General features: G+C 39.8%; 1 long non-coding RNA gene across 1 annotated transcript in view; it reads right to left on the reverse strand.

Annotated features, from left to right (window-relative positions):
• The window catches only part of LOC107153144, a 30,617-nt gene extending 16,297 nt beyond the window's left edge, over positions 1-14,320 (reverse strand). Inside the window, exon 1 of the long non-coding RNA XR_001504876.2 lies at positions 13,662-14,320. This is a non-coding gene — a long non-coding RNA (uncharacterized LOC107153144). The remainder of the gene's footprint in view (positions 1-13,661) is intronic.
• Between the last annotated feature and the right edge of the window lie 6 nt (positions 14,321-14,326).

The following is a 14,326-nucleotide window of genomic DNA, read 5'->3' on the forward strand; positions in this document are numbered from 1 at the left end:
AAGGATCCTGCCTAATCTAATACGATAGTCCATGTAACTGAACTAGGAAAAGAGCCCTAAAAGAAGTAATTGAGGTCAAATGAGGTTTTAAGGGTGATGTCCTAATCCAATATGACATGGTGTCCTTATAAAAAGATAATACACATAAGGTGCTACGCACAGAGAAAAGGCCATGTGAAATACAGCAACGTGTACTCCCTCTAAGTAGGAAAATCCTCAGGAGAAACCAAACCCGCTGACATCTTGATCTTGGCCTTCCTAGCTTCCAAGGCTCTGGGAAAGTAAGTTCCTGTATTGTTTTAGTCATCCAGTCTGTGGTATTTTTGTTATGGCAGCTTCTAATCCCAAAGGTTGTGAAAGTGACCTCCCAGAATACTTTTACATTTAATTCTTTGGATCCTTATTAGTTTCAAACTTGTATACCTTTTAAAAAACCTATCTTTATGTTAATTTGTTCCAAGAAAATGGACTTACGGTCAGCTTGTCAAGAGAATAGTATAAATCCAGAGCTCTTAAGGTATGGCCCAGTCTGGTGTCAGTTGCCCTTAGACTTCCCCAACCTGTGTCTGCCCTAGGGCTCAATGAATAGCAAACTTCCTTGGGTTCCGATGGTTTCAGGGAGTCTATTTCTCTCCGTGTAATCCCATCCCGACCATCCCCCTCCTTTATCCCCTGCTGCACCCCAGGGGTCGGTCGCAGAGCATGAGCACTTCTTGTTTCAGCTGTGCCAACAACCCACCTTGCTCCTGATATGTGGGCAGCTGGTTGGGTTGCTTTATCCATCCCTTCATGCACTTTAAGTAGGAAGGGAGTCTCATTCACATTCTTTACCATGTACACTCTCTGGTTGTGTGTCCTGGCAGGGAGAGATATTTTAATTAAAATATAGAAGTAAATTTGTCTTCTAAGAGTAGGCCAAGTAAATTACTTGAGGAAAGAGTTAATAAACCCATTACAACTATTTTTTTAAAGACTATGTTGTAAGGTGGGAGAATAAATTCATTTTAGAATGAATAGCCTTCAATAATGTTATGAAATGGTCATCAGGGATCTTATTTCCAGACATAAGGACATCAGTGTGATATATGTATGTATTCTGGCTTCAGAGACAACAGACTTAACACACATTTCCATATACACACAGAGAGATATTAAGATGCTTATATAATGTTGTATATGTATGCATATACATATATACACATTATATAGGTGTACCATATAGATATATATATGTATGTTACTTCAGTATACTTTTAGAGATATAACATTCACCATACCTACATTAACTTTTTTTAAAAAAATTTTTAAATTGTAGTGGGACATAATACCTTTATTTTATATATTTATTTATTTTTATGTGGTACTGAGGATTGAACCCAGTTCCTCACACATGCTAGGCGAACACCCTACCCGCTGAGCCACAACCCCAGCCGCCCCCATATCAACTTTTAATGCACATACTGTCCATATAGTTTTCCTATTGATTGTTCAAGTAAGTGTATGTGTTTCAGTTTTATGCTATTCCTACAGACCTATCAGATAAATAAGAATAAGTGATAGACTGTGATCACCTCAAGTTCAGAGTATTTAGCAAGGAGTTAAGTTTCTGAAATACATTTTCCTCATTTAAAGCTCTTCCAACTCGAATGCACTCTTAATTATTCAAAGCAATTCAATGTTCTCCTTCCTATTCAGCTATCTGAGGTCTGATTAAGATTAATGCATTCAAGAGCCCAGAACACCAGACTTCAGGCTGAGGGGTGTCAGATGATCCTCCTAGTATATAACCACCAATAAATTGCATGTCCTGGCACAGACCTGAATGGACAAGGTGTGCACACCCTGTGATCCTTACAGTGCTCTCTTCACAGCTGGTCTGTGGGTGGATGAAGGAGGAGACACACAAAGCTCTCTCTGCCAAGGCACTGTGAATTCAAGTAGTGAAGCCGACTGGACAGACAGCATGTCTCCGAGTTTCCTGTGCCCTCCAATAACTATGACTACGAAGAAGGGAGGGACTGAAGGAGGCCACTCATGAAGCGCCAGTGGAATCAGATTTCCTGCCTTTCCACGCAGTTTCATTTTAGCTTCAGCCTCACTGGTGATGACCGTTGTCCTTAAGGGAGTCCTTGAAATTCTACATTTGCTTTCTCTCCATTTATAGAGCAAATGGCTTGGGTTTTGTTATACTGATGAGATTCAGTTTCCTAAAATGATGAGCCTCGCATGAGTGAACTTAGCTCTGATGAAAGAAATCCCTGCATGTTATCACTGTCTTCAGAGGTCTGTCGCACAGAGCAGAGGTGGCACTTAGTGTCTGTGACACTGGAGCCTCCTCATCCAGGCATCTTCAGCATGGTCATGAGTCTTTATCAGTTCCAAACTTTGACTAACTAAGTTACACCGTATTGTTCAGAGTTCTTTTCAAAGAGTGGTCCTGAGTCAGCAGAAGGGGAATCTTCTGGGAGCTCCTCCAGTGCAGCCTCTTGGGCGCCACCCCAGAGCCTCTGAATCAGAGTCTGCAACTCATTTAGATCCCGAGAATGCACAGGCACCTTGGAGTTGGAGAAGTCAGAGTGCTGTGCTCTCCACTGATGCAGAGTTACCTCTTTTTGACTGGTTAATGATACCTAAGGAACAAGATGAAGATTTTTCCCATCAGCCTACCTAGCATTGCATTTGGGTATTCTACTAACAATTTAGAATTCAGTAGGATCTCTTTTTTCCATATATAAGAAAACCTAATACTTAAGTTTGTAAACAAATCAGGAAAATTGTTTGCATTTTGATTTACAGTGACTACAGTCTTGCTCACAAGTGCCAAATTAGAAGCAAGGTGCTGTCCCCTGTGAGATTAATGGGTTTCCCCCTCATCAAGAGGTTCTTCTGTCATATAACCCAGACTTGCCTCCACTTACTTGCTTTTTTATAACTGGTCTTCTTTTGATAGGACCATTCATCCTTCCAATATTAGAAGCAATTAGACTCACCTCATGGTGCGTCATATCAAGTCAATCTGAGACTGACAGAGCAGGGTGATCCTAGTCTTGTCTCAGTAACAAACTTTGACAACCAAAACAAAGTAGCAGGCAGAATACACGAAGAGAATTAACAATAAAGGATCACAAATGATGAGAGCTTCCGGAACATCACGGCTGCTTCTGCCTACTCCACCCATTTGGAAATAATGGCGTCCATTCTGTTAGGTCTATTGAGATGAGGACATGGCCTTAAATTACATTTTTTGGAGAACTCTTAAAATAAGACTTCTTAAAAGTCTTCAAAATAGCATTTTCTTTCCAAATCTAATCTATTTAATTTTTATTGGAAAACATTTACATAGCTCATCAGCAAACTCCCTAGTATTGAGTAATATTTAGTATGCTGTAATCATGGGAAGGAGAGATTTAGATTAAATGCTGCTTTTTATTACTATCCAATCATCATAAGTTGTTCTACTTTTTATCTTTTTAGTCAACAGATTTCAAAGGTGGGAAAATATCTTCATTTGCAAGCATACCTGTATTTATCTCCGATTATATTTTCCATTAGTGTCTACATGAGATTTATTCCTGGTGATTTCCAACAAAGTAAATGTGAATCTCCTCACACCAGATGCTAATAATAAAGACAAATGCATCCTATCTCTTAGAGATGTTATGAAAATAAATTAGATAATATTTATAGGGGAATTTGACTGTACCAGAGATAGTATATAACTAAAATAGTCTTTAAAAAGCATTTAAAGAACAAAAAATTCCACTCAATTTTAGCCAGATTGACTTGACAGTTCCAAATTATGTTCTGAGTAAAGAAAACAGTCCTACTAATAGCAGATCTGCTGGTCGTGGATAATTGCCAAATGCTGACGATGGGTTCCAGGTCTGGGCTGAAACCTCAGGCATCAGTTGGGATGTGCAAAATTAGCTCTTTGCTTTTCTGTATGTTTACATTTGCTAAACTTGGGATACTGGTAAAGCCTTGCATATGTTGGGGTTAATCATCTAAATTATTTTAAACCTCTTTCTGTATTTGGTAACATGAGGACTGTAAATAGAGAGGACTTTACTACATAAAGTTGTTGATGTAAACAGAGATTTCAAGGACATATGGAAAACTTGTACACCTAAACAAACTGCTTTTACATTTATATTGTGTAGAAAAGATGGAGCTTTTAGTGGGACAGTGGGTAAACAGGGAATTATCATTTCTACATACTGAAGGCCAAGTTGTCCTCTCAGGTGTCGGGTAGCTGCCAGTTACATTCTCAGTACTGTTTGTGGGACACTGGGAAGACTCTCATTCCCACATATTTTTCAAACATTCTTCCACACAGACCTCTACTACTTTAAGGTCTTCTGAGTTAAGCAAGTGGCTGCATATTCATGAAAAAAAAGGAAAGAGTAAAAATCGCAGGAAGCTGACATGCAACGAGGCAATAAACCAACACTTACTGCGTATCTACGATGTGCCACACACAACTCTAGTGCCTACCACCAACACTGTCTCATTTAATTCCCACCTCAACTCTGCAAAATAGGTAGTATTATTATTCCATCCTTATAGACGTAGTGCCAGGCATAAAGAGGTTAAAAAAGCCTGTCTGAGGTCACACTACTCCTAAGGGGCAGGGCTGACTTTTCCAGTCCCCATTGCATCTTCTGACCATTGTGCTTTCCTGCCTCCTATATAAGTGTGTAAGCACCATACAACAGAGTACTGTGAAAAATACCCCCAAACAAATAAGATGTACTTGTCAATGTTTAAGAGAAAGAAAAATGTGAACGTTTTAGATTGTGGCTGAACAAGTCCATTTTTCAAGGAAAACCAAGATTATTATATTAAGGCAGTCTCCATTTTCCATTTCAAACAGTGCTGGTCTCATGAACAGCAAATATCCATAGCACAATCATACAGTTCACCAAGAAGGAACAATAGATGACATGCCAACGGGACAGTTGTCTTGAACCCACAGACCTTCAGATGGATATAAGAAATGCAACACAGAGATGAATTTTGAGATGGAAATACCAGAAGAGGGTCAGTAATACAGTGTGAGTTATTGACACCTATAATATTATCATTAGCTTTTGCAGTGAGAGGCAACCATGGATCTTAGGAGACAAAATAGCTTCTTGACATATACAATAGAAATAGGCCTTTAATTTTTCCCCCTGTTGTCTGAAATATGTGCTATACATGGTTTTCCTTTTGTTTTATCCCATAATGGCTTCCCTGACCCCAACAGAACACTGTAAAGTGGCTAAGTGGAAACTTTTCCATAGCAACAGACATTTTATCTCAGACATAACCTGTGTGCCTCCCCTAAAGAAAGCTGTAAAGTTGTAACAAATTCAAAATAAAGCCCATGATCCCATCACCCCAAAGCCTGCTTCCCCCAAGAGCTCAAGAAAGGATACATTGACAAATGACTCACTGTGGCTTCCTATTGCTCACTTCTTTGCCTGCCTCTGTCTTTTAATGCCCTTCAGCCTTAATAGTTAAAGGTTTCAAGAGAAAGGACTAGCGCCACCTGAAACAGAAAGACCCAGAGTCCAATACAATCCTGGCCTGTAGAAGTCCAGCCCTGGGCCTACTGAGTGGCATTGAGAGCTGGTGGATTTTCCACTCGGATGCTGAAGGCCTTCATTCTCCTACCCTTTGCTGTTTTCTTTTGTGCATTTTCACTCTGTGAATATTACTACTGGCTACTTGAACGTGAACTCTAGCAACTTGGTTGGCTACAATTCTAAAACAGTTATTTCACAGAGGAGAAAGGGTAACTGCAGGGACAATACCTTGCAGTATTTTCCTAACTACCTATCAAAACATGACATTAGGCGATTGGAAGCAGTGGCTAATGCAGGGGCAAAACTGGATTTGAGCACACATTGCCTGTGCAAACCATAATTAGATTCTGCAATCGTGCTCCAGTCTGGCGGATGCCTCCCTTCGCTTACCCCAATTAGGCAGGAGGCACTGCTCAGGGCTGGAGAGGAACCCACTCACTATTGTCTCAGTGTGGGGAGGAGAAGGGAGCTTTGTTTTTAGCATGCAGACGCTATTGATCACACTCAGGCGAGAGGGAGTTAATGGTATGTTGTGATGTGTGCACTCACTGTTTCCTCCCTGCTTGTGTTTAAACAGCACCTTCTTCCAAATCTTCTTCTCTGAAGGTTGCATGTTGAAGAAGTGAAGCAGATGGGCCAGTTTTATATTTCTTTTCCTTTAGATTTTCTTCTACAGCTCGGGGACCTTGGTCTTCTGGGATCTCAAATTATATTTCAGCCCATTATATGTATATCAGTTTTGATACTAAGATGGTGTGAAGAATTATTCAAAATCCACAAGGCTGCAGCCTTCACTGGCTCTTAGCGTGCCATGTGCTGTTCATTTTAATTGAAAATATTCTAAAAGCAAGATTGATGTGTTTTCTATCCCTCTAAAATAGAAACAGGTTCTGGGCTCATAATTGAGCACTCATAAGCCCCCTTTTCTTATTAACATGCCCCCTCTAATTTGTGCCTCTGTTTGCACAATATAAATGGCCTTTAACAGCTCTTCATTCATACAATGGTCTCAGTAACCCAAAGAAAATTAGTAGCAGGCAAAAGCCTATTTTAACTGACACAGAGACAAAAATGCTAATTACCTTAAAATATTCTCAAGTGTATATCTTTGGCATTCTTCCAGGTGAGGCTCAGAAAGTTGGTTTTTTCCCCTCCTGTTATTTAATAGTAATAGGGGAAGGTATTTTGGGTTTACATTCAGGCTTATCCATAAGTAAGTGTGTATTTATAATTTAAAATCTTTTATCTTGGTTCCAAAGTACTGGTGATAGCTAAGGTATATGGTTTGCTTTCTCCCTACTCTTGGGTACATTTGAGAAAGTTGTCCATTTGTGATTCATTATACTATGACCATTTTTCTTAAGGCACTCAGGGACATTTGTAGGAAAACAAACAGGGCCTGAAAACTGAATTTATTTTATTTAAGCATATTAATTACCATAAATTTTAATGTATCATTGGAATTCCTTTTAACTCTTCTCTGATAATTAAATATGTTTGTCCAAGTTAATACTCAGAAACACTCCTTTATCTTGAAAATAGTTTGAACGTTAAAGCCTCTGATGTACAAAATAAGCAAAAAAGAAACAAAATCAATGAAACTTACTAAACTGTGAAACCAGGTGCTCTAAGTATTTACATAGACACTAGCTTTTTTAAAATCATATGTGCCAAATATTTTTTGAAGATGTACTATTTCCAGAGTATTTTGTTAGATTTGGTTTATAAAAAAATATATGCAAGGTAAAAGTACTCTTCCACAGGAAGTTTAAAAATCACGTTTGGGAAAAGAAAATATACATATCATAGAAGTTATATAACAGTATAGAAATGAGCAACGTGGAAGGCAGCAGAAAGAGAGAATCCAAGTCAGTATCAGGTAAGGTGGCAGTTAATGGTTAAAAAAAAAATAGGTCATGTCTAACTCAATAATAAGGCAGTTTTAACCACAAGGAAAAGATGGGAATAGCATTTCAGTAAAGAAGATAAACTAACAGCAAAATTTCCACATGAGAAGATGTTCAACATTACTAGTTATTGGGAAATGCAAATCAAAGCCACAATGTGATACCACGAGGATGGCTGTAATCAAAAAGACAGATAACACCCAGTGTTGGTGAGCATGTGGACAGCCTGGAGGACCTGGAACCTGGAACCTGCACACATTGCTGGTAAGAATGCAGAATGATAGCGCCACTGTGGATAACTGACTGGCAGTTGCTGAAAAAGTAAAACATGAACTTACCATAAACTTACTGTTCACTCCTAGGAATCTACCTGAGAGAAATGAAAACACATGTTCAAACCAAGGTAAGTACAAGATTGTCCATAACAGCATTATTCATGAGAGTCCCAAACTGGAAACAACCTACATTTTCATCTGCTGGTGAATGGATAAACAAAATGTGATATACTCTTACAACGGAATATTATGCAGCAATAATGGGAACCAAGACTGACACCTGAATCTCAAAAACATACACTAAATAAAAGAAGACAGATGTGAAAGGTCACTTTTGCATGACTTCATTATGCAATGTCCAGAAAAGGCTAATTTACGGAGATAGAAGATCAGTGACTACTTGGGGTGGAGGTAAGAGCAGGGATCAAGTGCAAATGGGCATGAGAGAAACTTCTAAGGTTATGGGTATGTTCTAAAACTGGAGTCTAGTGATGACTGAATATCTGAATACATTTACTAAAAGTGAATAGATCTGTGTTACGAAAATTATACTTCAATAAAGATGCTAAAGAAAAAGCATGGAAGTGGGTTGAGTAGTCATCTGAACGGTTCATGTTTACTTCAATGCTAAAATGTAATTCAGAGATCTATCTATATCCATAGATGTGAACAGTTCAGAGTTTGCAATGTCCTTTACAACTTTCAAATTTATTTGATCCTCACATCAATTCTGTGAGGTAAGTTGAGCAAGCATTATGATATACACATATATCCTTTTAGCTGTGTTCTGAGGGGACTTCAAATACTGTATAGATCATATAGTTTTAAAATCAAGGACATCCTGGATACTATAATTTGAATAAACCAGATAGAAAATATTACTATTGCCCCAAGTATCCCAGATATTTTGACAAAGATAAATATCTTCCATTTGCCAAATGATACTAAAGGACATGTAAGCCCCCAATTAGAGACTCATTAAAGGACCCAGGAGAGACTGGAGACTCGGCTGGGTAACCCCACCCATGGACACGCCCATTTCTCCATGTTCTCATTTAAGCCTATGGGGGTCTCTCGTACTAAAGTATTTGCATCTACAAACAATGAGACACATGTAATATAATATAAATTGTATATTCAATTCAGTGTACAATGACTTACATTTCAGGAGCAAATATTCTCTAACAGAATCAAAGCTGCCAGAAAACCAAAATGAAAATTAGTGTTTTAATTTGATTCATAGCAAATTCTTGTCTAGTATTTCTCTTGAAAGCTCAAAAGAACTTGAACAATTCCAAGTTAGTTAAATGAGAACATTCTGATGTTTAGAGACATGTGACTTATAAAGTGTCCACTTATGCAATTTTAAACTGTATGTGGCATACAAACAAACACTTGTATACTAAATAAACACCACAAGAAACCTCCCTTATTTTGATTATACATACACAAAATAGGCCAAAATCACAGTTCTTTCCATTTATCCCAAGATGTAATGCTCTGGATTTTTTAAAAATATTTTTTTAATTGTAGGTGGATATAATACTTTAATTTTTTGTTTATGTGTTGCTGAGGATCGAACCCAGGGCCTCACACTTGTGAGACGAGTGCTCTACCACTGAGGCCCAGTCCCAGTCCATGCGCTGGATTTTTAAAAAAGGTCAGTTTCTAGGATTATCTCACCCTAATTCCTGCTCTTGGGGTTAGGAGGGAAAACTGCTCTCCAAAGGTGGAAAATGTCAGACTCCTATAGACCCAAGTTGCAGCCTTATATATCTCAGCCTCACGTTGGCTGATTTGTTTACATGCCTACGTGTGCGACCTCTGCTTTACAAAGGCATGAACGCATGTGTGCTTTATGCTGGGCTCCCTCGATGGCATCTTCTACACATCTAACCCTGTAAGGATGTTTAGGTCATCTTCAATCTGACACAATCCCTGCTTTCTGACTATGACTGAAATGTGTTCCAGACTGGATTAACTTGAACAAATGTAGAAATACTCAGTTTATTTCATTCAATAGTCAATTTTGGTATTTTCAAGTATTGTAAAAATATCACTATTTATACAAAGCAGTACATAAAGCAGAGGGACAAGCATGTGCCTCATGTGTGAGATAACCGTGCTCTGGCCTAGCACCATCAAGGTGACCTTGTGACATCCCTCTACTTCCAGGAACTTGGTGTTCTTGGCTGGAAAAAACAATCAGAGTTTTGGATGAAATAGTCTCTAGAATCCCAATCACAATTTGGCAATCATTTATTAAGATGCTACTGTTATTCCACAATATAGAGGAGTATTTATCTAATAATTTTACCCAGGTCATATGTATTTTTGTCTAGCATCCCCTTTGGTCTTTTAACAATCAACTATTAGGATTAAAAAAAAAAAATCTAAATTTGAAACTTATAGACAAAGAACTGTGTATTGCACAAACATAAAATGCCACAAAAGTTAACAACTTGAAAGTATGCATGATAAAGATAAGAATCAGATACTATTGAATGATATTTCATAAACATACACAAAAACACACTATACATCTATAGATGAAAGAGTGAAGTATGGCCAGGTATGATGGCTCACACCTGTAATCTCAGGGACTCCTGAGTCAGGAGGATTACAAGTTGAGGGCCAGCCTCAGCAACTTAATGAGACCCTGTCTCAAAAAATAAAAAGGGCTGGGGAATGTAGCTCAGTGGTAAAGTGTCCCTGGGTTAGATTCCCAGTACCAAAAATAAATAAATAAATAAATAAATAAATAAATAAATAAATAAAAGTATGTCATCTATCGAATAGTGCCTTTTTAAATTTTTAGTAAACATTATTTCAAACTTCCTAGAACACTGGTGTCCTCAAAAATGGCTTTTGTAGCCCTCTAGAGAGTTGAGATTGCAAACCTTTCTGCTCCCACAACACCTGTTTTCATTGATTCGATTTCTATTTAATATTTTGGGAAAGAGTCCTTGGATAAGTGCAGTCTGAAAACCACTATTCTATATAATACAAGAGGTTTTGTTAAAATGCTGTGCTTCTAACAAGCATTGCTTTTATTATACATACCACTTAAAATATGTCATCAAACCAAAGGCTAGAAAAAATTTAAAAAAAAATTTTTTTCGTAGTTGTAGATGGACAGCATGCCTTTATTTTGTTTCATTTTTATTGGTGCCAAGGATTGAAACAGTGCCTCAAACATTCTAGGAAGTGTTCTGTCACTGGGCTATAGCCCCAGCCCTAGACAAATAATTTTTATTTAGACTCTTTTCTAACGCTAAAAATTGGCGCATTAGAGTTCATCTTACAGAAACCCACCATCAAATACTTTAATAACTATACAAATATTAATATTTGATACACAGGATCTCCTAAGTTGTGGCATAAACATAACTGGATTGATAGGGTGCTAAGTGGGAAAATCCTGTTTAGACAGTTGTACAAGAAGGGAAGCGTTTAGCGAGACAAGTTTGATCATCTTGTCATCATAAAATGGATAGCTATTTGGCATAATTTAATCTTTGCCAAAAAAGAATTTTGAGAAAAGAAACAATCAGAAACTTGGGTTAATTGCGTACACTTACCCCTCAGTCCAATTCATCCATCTCTTATTCTGTGAATGGTCCTTTGACCTGCTGGTTACAGCAAATTATCTTTTTTACACCATAATTTAAGTAACTAAGAGTTGTTTTTAAAAAATTTTAAGGGCATATGTCAATGTTGATTTATAAGAGTGCAAGTAAAGGTTATCCACTTTAATATTACTGTTTTTCTAAACGGACTCAGATAATAAAAGAGGAAAGGCAAATATAATCTTTGAATAATTTTCCATAACTTTTTTATGTTTATTTTTTAGTTGTAGTTGGACACAATACATTTATTTTATTTATTTACTTTTATGTGGTGCTGAGGATCGAACCCAGGGCCTGGCACATGCTAGGCAAGTGTTCTACCGCTGAGCCACAAGCACAGCCCCATTTTCCATAACTTTCAATCTGTTCACAACCCAGATGGGTTCACTATGTTGGTGAGAGACTCAATGAATAAAGGGCAAATTATTCCAGCCAAAGAATTTCCCCATCTTAGTTACCCACATGCCTCTAATCTTCCCACAATAATGAATGGAGACAGTTCCTCAGCAAAGTGCTTTGGGACCAGTAAGAGGAAGTACTACCAGAAGGACCCGGTTCTGCAGGAGAAGTGCTGGTGTCACCATGCTCCACAATTCTCAGCTTCCTCCCAACCTCATGGGGCTGACATTATCCTCACCATTTTGGGCTTGAACATGTTTTGGGCCTCTCTTCTCATCGGTTTAGATCACTTTACAAAGCACAGTGAGAAAGCCTTCCTCTAGCTTTGGAAAGTGGTTCACTTTCTCTGTTTTCTTCCTGGAAGGAAGTCTCTGTCCTCTACCTGCCATCTTTCCATGGTGTGTTCTCTCTCTCTCTCTCTCTCTCTCTCTCTCACACACACACACACACACACACACACATTACTTTTTCGTTGTTGTTGGTTTAGCTGTTTGTCTTTTGGCCCTGGGAACCTTGGACGGTCTCCCAGAGTAGGATTGTGGTGTGGTTTGGGGGCAACCCAGGGGTTGGGAACAAAGCCAGTTTAAGAGATCTTCTTTCTGTCCAAGTTCCCAGCTGTGTCCCCCACATACTACGTCCCAAGGTCTTTACATAGTCCCTGGGGAAAACGTGAGAGCCACCTGGAAACTACACCAAATGTCACGGATTCAGAAGCTTGTTACTTGCTATGGCAGCTGGGGATACGCAGGTAGACAGGGTTCCAGGGGAAAAACCAAACACTTGATACTATATATATATTTCTCTCTCTCTTTTTTTAACCTTTAAAAACTCTTTGTGGGGCTGGAGTTGTAGCTCAGTGATAGAGCGTGCCTAGCATGTGGGAGGCACTGGGATCCATTCTCAGCACTGCATATAAATAAAATGAAGGTCCATAAACAACTCAAAATATACATATATATTAAAAAATCACTCTGTTCATTATTGTTTGATACTAAAATTTTAAAATAAGTCTTAGAAAGAAACAACTTATTTTGTTGGAAATGTGAAAAACCTTAGAGACCTAGGACAAACGCATGATTCTACATAGAGACAAGGGAAAGAGAAGAGTGGGAATTGCTTGCTTTATTTAGGATCAGCTCCGGTCTGAGTATTAGCCAGCGGCCTTCTGAAGACAGCACTGGCCCACTTCCTCATTCAAGGGCTGGCCAGGAACACCGGTTCATGTTTCGGGGACTTGCGTAACAAAGGCAGGTCGACACCAACTCCCTCCAGTGACAAGCCTGCCCGATCTCTCCCGAGAGACTCTGGCATATGCCGCAGAGGAGGAGAAAGGTCCACAAACAACCCCAGATCCCTCCACCCAGGTCTCCTTACACCTGGTTTCTCAAGAGCCAGGTTGCTGAGCCAACTCCAATAACCCCAGAGGAACGCCAGGACAGGGGGCCGGGCTCCAGCTACCTTTGCCCTAATTTATTGAGGGCTTTAAAAGTAGAAAATAAAAACTTTGAACTCAACTCATCTGAAGCTTTACAATTTAGGTGTGCGCCTAGCCTTCAGGAGCACCCAAGATTATTGAAGTTAAAGCACAGAAAAAAGTTCTGGGAGCCGTGGAACAGAAAACGTGCCCAGGCCCGCCGCAGCTGGTTCTAGTAGCTGATTAACTGGGCGGAGGGGTGAGCGCGGAAGTCCCGGCTCTGCCCTGTGTTTAATGGACAGGACTTCCCCGGGTACGGGCCTTCCAGAATCTAGAAGTTAGTAACCCATGTCAAGAAGAAGAGGTAGAAAGAGGGGAGAGCAAAGTAGGAAAAGGAAGAAGTGAAAAGGGCCCTTGAGAAGTGGAGGGGGAGAACAAGGGGTCACGGCGAAGTCAGATTAACTCACCCACCGTGGGATCTTGGAGTTTGATTAGCCCTGCCACGAGCCACCCCGCGTGACTTGAGACAAAGTGCACAGCCTGCACAAGCTTTTGTCCTTATCTTGCTATGGAGAATCCAGGGACTCACGGTGGGGGTACCCGCCTAGTAAGGGGCTTTGTCCTAGTGGGTATGGAACTTAGCTCTGAAACTGAGACTCCACTATCATCGACTGGAAAACAATTTAGCAATCTCAATGTTCCATGCGGCCCTTTCAATAACAGGGAAACCAGGCCCAAAAGGAAAGATCGATTTTTTTCTACTTAGTCCAAGGGGACGCGCACTGCTTTCTCGCGCCCTCGAATATGGAAGCTTCCAGGCATTTCCAGAGGCAGATTTTTCTCTTCTCTCTAAGGAGGGCCTAGAGCAAGGCTGCTCTGGGAGTTCTTCCTGCTGCATTCTGCTACTAAGGACTTCCATGGAAGAATGCTATTTGAATACAGAGAACATGTGTGCTTAGGCAGGGCCGGCTGGGCTGGGAAATCACCTCGCTCCGGGCCCTCATTACGCATGCAGACATTCCGCGCCCTGCACCGCGGCGGGCCGAGCGGGCAGAGGCTGGCTGTCTTCCCCGCTCGGCTGCTCTCGGCCCGGCCCTCCTCTGCCAGATCCCGGGGTGGCTGACACATGAAC

The sequence above is a fragment of the Marmota marmota genome, unplaced genomic scaffold (genome assembly GCF_001458135.2).
Source record: "Marmota marmota marmota unplaced genomic scaffold, marMar, whole genome shotgun sequence".
In the NCBI taxonomy this organism is placed as follows: Eukaryota; Metazoa; Chordata; class Mammalia; order Rodentia; family Sciuridae; genus Marmota; species Marmota marmota.